Source organism: Mus musculus, chromosome 10 (assembly GCF_000001635.26).
Source record: "Mus musculus strain C57BL/6J chromosome 10, GRCm38.p6 C57BL/6J".
NCBI lineage: Eukaryota > Metazoa > Chordata > Mammalia > Rodentia > Muridae > Mus > Mus musculus.
In genome coordinates, this window is record NC_000076.6 from 38,115,572 (window position 1) to 38,123,353 (window position 7,782).

Genomic DNA, 7,782 nt, shown 5'->3' on the forward strand with positions numbered 1-7,782 from the left:
ATTAAAAAAATATGTCATCTTAAGTAAAACATGAATGACAACAACAACAACACCAGCAGAAGTGATATTGTGGAAGAGGAAATTTTCATATGGCTCCACAACTAAAGAACTATATATGTAACCAAGGATGATTCAGAGAGGGGGAATTAGTAAATTTGTGTTTACAAGGATGAGGCTTATAATTGGTTATCATAATACCAAATGGTCAGCACTGAGGTCATATATATACAAACAAAACTAGATGGATTCATCAAGAAATATTGTATATATTTATATATGGAGAGAGAGAGAGAGAGAGAGAGAGAGAGACTAATCAAAGAAAAGAACAAAAACTTGAGAAGGAGAGAGGAATCATGGGAGAGGAGGTATGAGGAGGAAACGATGAGAGATGATGTAATTATATTTAAAGTTCAAAAGGTAGAAAATAATAAAACATTCATCACACATGTTTTCAAAGACATTCATAGAAGATGCTATCCACTGAAGATTAAATGTGTCATTTATTGTACTTACTAAATACGCCTTAAATACAGAAAGCGGGCTTTTTGTAAGCCAGATGGAATCATAGGTACAAACAGGAAACAGACTCATTTTCTTTCCAGACATTCTTCATGAGGTTTAGCTCAGTTCAGCCTATGTACTGTGGTCTTCCCTAGGCTTCTCTCCTCCAAGCCAAATAATTTTAAATGGTGTTAGTAAAGGACTTGGGTTGTATTACTCATGGTAGGGTCAGTGTTGCTAAGTCTTCCTGAGAGATCTCAAACTTCGTCTGGTTTCTGAAGGTAGAAATAAAAAATAATGTGAATTCTATTGTTTTCTGCAAGGTCCAATTTAAACCATTTGGAATATTTGAATTTTACATCACTAAGAGGTCTTTAAAGCAATTAAACAAATATTGAAATACCCTCCCAAAATTGCTTATATGATGAATAATAATTAATAAGTTGAATTTATAGGTATTATAACCATGTGTTCTGTAAATTGTAAAGCCAAAGATCAGCCATAAAGGCACTATCTACGTCCTCATTGAACAATGTCCAATTTCTGAGCTCTCTTTGGAAACAGCTGTACAGTTTCATAAGCTAGATGATGAAGGCCAGATTCTCTTGGCCCTGAAATTTGGTCTTAAGGAGAATTCATGACATTTGCTCAACTATGTCAGGAAAATTTTCTTGGCCTAAACAGTTGTGCTGCTGTATTTTCACATGTAGTGGTCATTATCAACTGAAGACTAGAGTGCACTCAGGACATGCACAGAAAATATTGCCTACATCTTCTTAAGAAGACATCTCATGTCTTCTCACTAGACTTAACAGCAGATTTCCATGAAGTACATTGTTTATTAAGTGAAAGGGTTCTTTGGCAGCCAGAAGCAATCTAGAGGATCAACCTGAGTAAAATCCAGCACTGCAATAATTCTTCCTTTTTGTTAATATTGCCATTTATAGAGGATGCTAATTGTTGGCAACTAAATAAGTATATTTGGCAGGAACACTAAACAGACTAAGGTCATTTAGGTATTCTCTACTCTCTGAAACTAGACATATACCTAAACTTTGTGCTGGAGCTTACATCTGAAATGTCCCTCACGGCCTTATGTGTTTGAACAACTGGACCTAACTCAGGTGATAATTCAGAGGCTTTGGCACCTTTAGCTGTGGACACATGTCTTGTATGCTGCGTCTATGAGACTATATCTCTGAGAATCCTAACCCAACCTCACCTCTGGCCCCAGTTTTCTACTTCCAGTTCTAATAACTTGTGAGTTTCTTGTGATTATTGTTCATAGCACTTACTGTTCATACCACTGAAGGCTTCCCATCACAATGTGTTATATCTTCTTACCTAGGAGTTGAATTTAACCTCTCATGACTTAAAAGGATTCTGCCAGTATTTGGTCACAGGGACATCATTACAACAATCTGTTCTGTGAGGCTTAATTTTACCTTAACAAGAGAAGAACCTTTGTGCACATCTTCAAAGAAATGCAGAAGGATTCACAAACTATCATGATTATGTGCCTTCTGGTGCTTTCCCCCACCAAGAAGTTTCCAGATGGCACCTAAACAATTGCTTGGATCATTTAATAATCTACAGGTGGAGCTGAATCAAATTTGGTAGACACAAGAAGTTGTTCTGATTGTCCAAAGTATTGGAATTGTCAATGAAAAATTGGCTTAATCAGGAAATCTAGCATTTGTTTCTAACTTAATTTATAAGAAAGAGATTCTATCATTTGAGATAAAGTAACAAATAAAATTATTTAAATTACACCAAATGGACAAACACTTATCACTTACAAGTATTTTCTTAGTATTCTGACATCCCTTGTCTTCACATCTGGGACCACTTTGGGATCCTGTTTGAATTGAACAAATGAGTGGATAAAGGTTTAACAAAAGCCAGGCTTAATGAGCAGAATTCACCAATGTTTTCCCAAGAAGCTCCTTGCAAGTCTTCTATAGGTTAGGCAGAACATAGCCTTTGCTCTGGGAAATGAAGTGCTACCTCTAGATATTAGGTATATCTAGAAATATACACAAAATATACACAAAATATACACAATATTTTGCTACTTATGGATGAAGTTCGCTCTTAAGAGCATATCATTTAGATTAGTTCTGAGTATGGTTGTAAATTTTGATTCATTTAGAGAAGAAATAACTTTAGAACATTTCAAATTTTCATTAAATGAAAAGTCCCCAAGTCACTGAGGCATAGCCACACTTTGTAATTTGGAAGAGAGTCACTCAGACATTTTGCTATGCACATATAATTGTATATTAAAGCATGAAAGCATTTGTGTTTGAATTCTAATTCTATAAAACATTTCAGTAACTCTATGCCTAACACAAAATATGTGATATTGAGACTTTTTGAAATGAAAACAATTCCAATCACATTAAATTTGTCTCTTTTTTCATGGTACCTGATAATCTGTATTCATATTTCTGCTGAATTGTTACCACAAAATATATACATCAAGAACAGTTTTTATTAAAAATTATAATTGCACTCCTATTGCTTTAGGGTAATTTTTTAAACATATCAGTTTCCCAAATTCATTTAAGATGAGGAAAGCCTTGACTTCTACATCAGGAGTGTTTAAGCCTTTTACAGTGACATCTCAGAAGACTTCGCAAAATGAGAAACATGAGAACTTCCACACATTTAATTTGCATCTGGAGAGCAGCTGGTCTTTCTCAAGGAAGATTTGTGTGTGCTGTGCTTTCTGCTGCCCCCAGGGACCCTGACTATTGAATGCCACTCTGAACCAATGTGTCTTAAAGTTGGTGTTATTACAGACTACACTTACTAATGCTTACTCTCTGACAAGCACTCAACTGTGCTATATACAGTCTCTATCTCATTGAATTTTCAGACCACTCTTTTGAAGATGAAAGATCCAAGGCTTAGGGAGGTTACATATCTTGCCCAGGCTCATAGAAATAATGAAAGGCAGAGTCTGGATTTTTATCTACATGATATTGCTCACCAGCACTGTGTTATCCTGCACACCTCTGAATAAGCTGAATTTCACTGGGACTAGAGATCAGTGGCTGAGTGAGGCCTGTTAGAGCCATTCATTCCTAGACGATGTCTTATGTCTTGGAGAAAATTCTTCTACTTTCAGCAAGATTTGGAGGATCTATGGGGCTACTCTTGGGAATTTGCCTGAAAACACTTCTCTACACTTTTGTGCAATTACTTCTTGTTTCTTGGCTCAGTATCTTATGCTAATTCCATGTAGAGGGTATATATATATATACTCTATCTAGTATACTTTTTTCTCCAAGACCTATAAGACTTAATTCCCCACCAAGCAACCTATACATATTTTTCTTTAATTTCTTGGGCCTTATAGGCACATGAAGGATATCCATGAAATCGCCAAAGAAGCCCGATTTCCCTAAAGCTTTCCATACAGCTTTCCATTGCTGAGACCTAAATGTTTGATGTAAACCCTGGACCATCATTTTATCGCTTGTCCCATGTGCAAACCATTAGAAACCAGTGAGTTTTTGTCAAAGTAAAAAGTTTTGTTTTGAGACATGATAATTCAGAATACAACCTTTTAGTTCATTTTAATTCATTTATTTTTTTCTCATTGCTGTGGCCTTGATCCAAACCAACTATCACCATGATTCCCAATGGACTCACTCATATCTAGGTCAAAGAGATCCTTTTAAACATCTGTCAGATTGATTCATGCTTCTCTTGAATAACATACCAGACTAACAGTAGACCTCAACACCTCTTTACAGTTCTGGACTCAACTACAACATCGTCATGCTACTGTGTTAACATTCTATGTGTTCAACCACACCAACTTGCTACTTCAGAATTTGTTAAGTAAGACAAGCCAATTTTACTCTGGAGAAAAATTTCCCCTTCTTGGGAGTTGTTTTTCTGATACACGTGCAGAAACAAATCACTTTCCCAGAGAGGTTTCTCCTGATCACCTTGTATGAAGTAGTAGCCCACTGACTCAATATACTGTATTTTCTCTTCCCTTGTTTTATGTTTCACCACAGACATTGCCTAAACTTGACCTATACATACTGATTTCTTTAACTTTATCTTGCACTTGGAATAGAACATAATAATCTCCTTGAGGGAATTAAATTTGCTAAGTTTAGTGTTATATTCAAAGTATAAAATAATACCTAGTACTTTGGAAACACTTACTGAGTAAATGAATGAAATATTTCCCACATCCTTGATAAGATAATCATTGGGAGGATGCTATTTAGTACTTTGGAAGTAGAGTGTTCAATAATACAAGTCACCTCTCAGATAATACCTCAAACTTGAGGACATTGTTTTATATTCTGTATCAGGATTTCTTTCTGAAACTAAATTTACCACAAAAGTATGAAATAGTAATAATTAAATAACTATCTAGTAAAAGGCAAGCATTAACTATACATTTTAGAAAGAAATGTAAGCTGAGTGTAATGACAGGCACCTTTGATCCTAGAACTCTGGAGGTGGAGGTAGGCAGGTCTTTATGTGTTTGAGGCTAACCTGGTCTACCTAGTGAGTTCTAGACCAGCTAAAGTTACACGAAGAGACCTTTTCAATTAAATAAATTAAGAAATATTAAAAACAATAATTGAAACTTGTTTCAAAAATTAAAAACTAAATAGTGTTCAGTTGCAAGAGTGTCTGTCACTCATGAGACCTTAGGTTCAGTACTTGTCAAAGAAGTAATTAGACACATATATGTATCAATTCTGTTCGTCCAATACAAAGTTACACTGTGGAATTTTCAGATTTTGATTTCAAACATGCTGAATGTTCAAAAGTGAAATGATATTATTTTGACTTTCTTTTCTTCTTAGTTTTCCCTTGGCTCATTCTTTTTTTCATCCATGGCTGTAGTCATGAGACTAGCGATAATTTTCAAAGCTTTAATCATAAGATCAAAATTCTCCTATTATAAATTGAGTGAAAAATTATTTTTCAATACATAACCTATATATGATATTATATAGCTCTACAAAAGCCAAACTTAATAACATAGCTCTTGCCAAGGGAAAAGGAAGTGATACTCTAGGAGGTGTCAGTCAAGGGGCAAAAGGTACAGTTATACAATTTTATAACACAAGTACTGGCAATATAAGGTATTATAGCACTACTTGAATTAGCATTGTCTGACATGCTGTGTAGAGAAGGTTGTCTAAGAATGTAGATCTCGAGTCTTTTCATCATACCAGAAAGTATAACTGTGAGGTCATGAGTGCACTCTTTGAGTATGTGGATACTTCTAAATGAATGATAGTATGAAACCCTCTTGTATATCTTAAAAAACATACTTTTTCAATTTGTCAATATACGTAAGCAAATCTGGGAAAAAACTACTTCCTGTTTTGTGAAACATTAATTCATTTTTCTTCCTAAGAATACTGTTGCAAAAGTTGCCAAGTAGAACAATAGAGAAAAACATTCACAAGGCAAAGAACTATGGCTATAGTTTACCAACTAAAATTTTGTCAGAATGAAACATTCATTGGACAGGCCCTAATAGTAGCCTGGATGCCATCCAAATTCATTTAGAAAATAAAGCCTAAGAGTAGTGAATCTTAGTAAGTAAGAAAGGAAGGAAGGAAGGCAGGAAGGAAGGAAGGAAGGAAGGAAGGAAGGAAGGAAGGAAGGAAGGAAGGAAGGAAGGAAAGAAGAAAGAAAGAAAGAAAGAAAGAAAGAAAGAAAGAAAGAAAGAAAGAAAGAAAGAAAGAAAGAAAGAAAGGAAGGAAGGAAGGAAGGAAGATAGCAAATGCTGATTAATATACCAAAAAGGACCCAACATGGGCTTATTTAAGAGAAAGGAAAGATGATTTGAATTGAATGTTTATTATGACCAAGGTTGAACACATATACTTACAGTTTTCAGGGAAAGAAAATATTTTTTCTGACCACAGCTGAAGAGAGATCCTGACAGCCCACACCTTCTTTCCCCTGCCCTCCACATCTCCCATGCCGTCAGCATTTCTGGGAGAGGAATTTGGGGTGGTTTGTCTGCTAAGTGCTTCCAGCTGTTTCCACAGCCCCATCAGATGGAGTTTCTGCTCATGTTGCCTTTGGCTGAAGCCTTCCCCTGGAGCCTAGTGGTGTAAGAGAATTTGCTCTGAAGCTGGGGACTCTGGACAAACATTCCAGAGTTTCTCAGTTCTTAACATTAACATTTGATGAGTTCTTCTCTTAATTTATTCTGGAAAAAAGTCACAGACACTGGATGGTCCCCCTTGCCTGTGACAAGCCTGGCATTTTCCACCCAAACTTTTTATTCCACTATATACGTTGTAAGCTGTATTCTGGAGAGAAATAATGTGCACCAACTATAGCACGCTATAAAAATATGAGCTCTTTCAAATATGCATCAGCACATTTTGACAGTTTTCTGAAATTGCAGACTCCTTTGAAGTCTTTATAAAAGAAGGAGCAAAACAGGCTTTCCAGCAAGCACTTAAAAGCTGTGTGAGAGACTGCTCAGAAATGTCAAGACACAGTTATAGCTAATTAAGGCAATTGCCTGTCATAACCATACTGAGGTAGAAGAGTACTTTTGATGTTATTTTGATAAACATTTAAAAATGGTAAATTTTGTGCTTGATTTATGCTAAAAATGATTTTATTGTGGTTTCCAGATTAATAATCAGTAAAATAAATGATTGATTCTTCAACACATGAGTTGAATTCAAAACTTTTTTATGATGATGATACAGAAAATGTCTTGTTCTCTGCTAACTGCATGGTACGAAATGGTCACAAACATATAATGCATGTAATATAATGTTATTTGTTTTGTGTAGATTTGTTTGTTTGTTTGTTTGAGATATTATCTTATTGTGTAGCCTTTGCTAAATGGAACGTACCATGTAGACCAGGCTGGCCTCAAATTAATTGCGATCTTCCTGCCTCTCACTCTCCAGTGCTGGGGCTAGAAGTGTGTATCATTATGCCTGGCATTAAAAAGTATCTCATTAGTTCATGTATTTGCATGTGCACGTGTGCATGAGTGAATAGACCAATAGAGATTGTGGCCCTTACATCTATTAAGGGTAGAATCTCAGCGAATTTCAGGACCCTGTTTATGTGACCTGGCTGCTAAGATCTGAACTCTGGTCTGCATGATTTCCCTGTGATCAGACTTAACCCCTGAACCATCCAAGTGGTCGTCTAACTTTATCTGGCCAAGAAGTAAAGCACATAGCTTTGGCTTCCACAGACTATGTGCAAATGCTGACAGAGGTTCTGACATATAACTTAGATAACAAAGGA

The 7,782-nt window shown here is 35.7% G+C and overlaps 1 long non-coding RNA gene across 1 annotated transcript; it reads right to left on the bottom strand.

Moving 5' to 3' along the window:
- Window positions 1-398: 398 nt before the first annotated feature.
- On the bottom strand, window positions 399-6,697 carry Gm31378. The gene is made up of 3 exons (XR_380246.3): window positions 6,386-6,697; window positions 2,301-2,359; window positions 399-776 (listed from the first exon to the last, which is right to left on the bottom strand). It is a non-coding gene; the product is annotated as a predicted gene, 31378 (long non-coding RNA).
- Window positions 6,698-7,782: the final 1,085 nt, after the last annotated feature.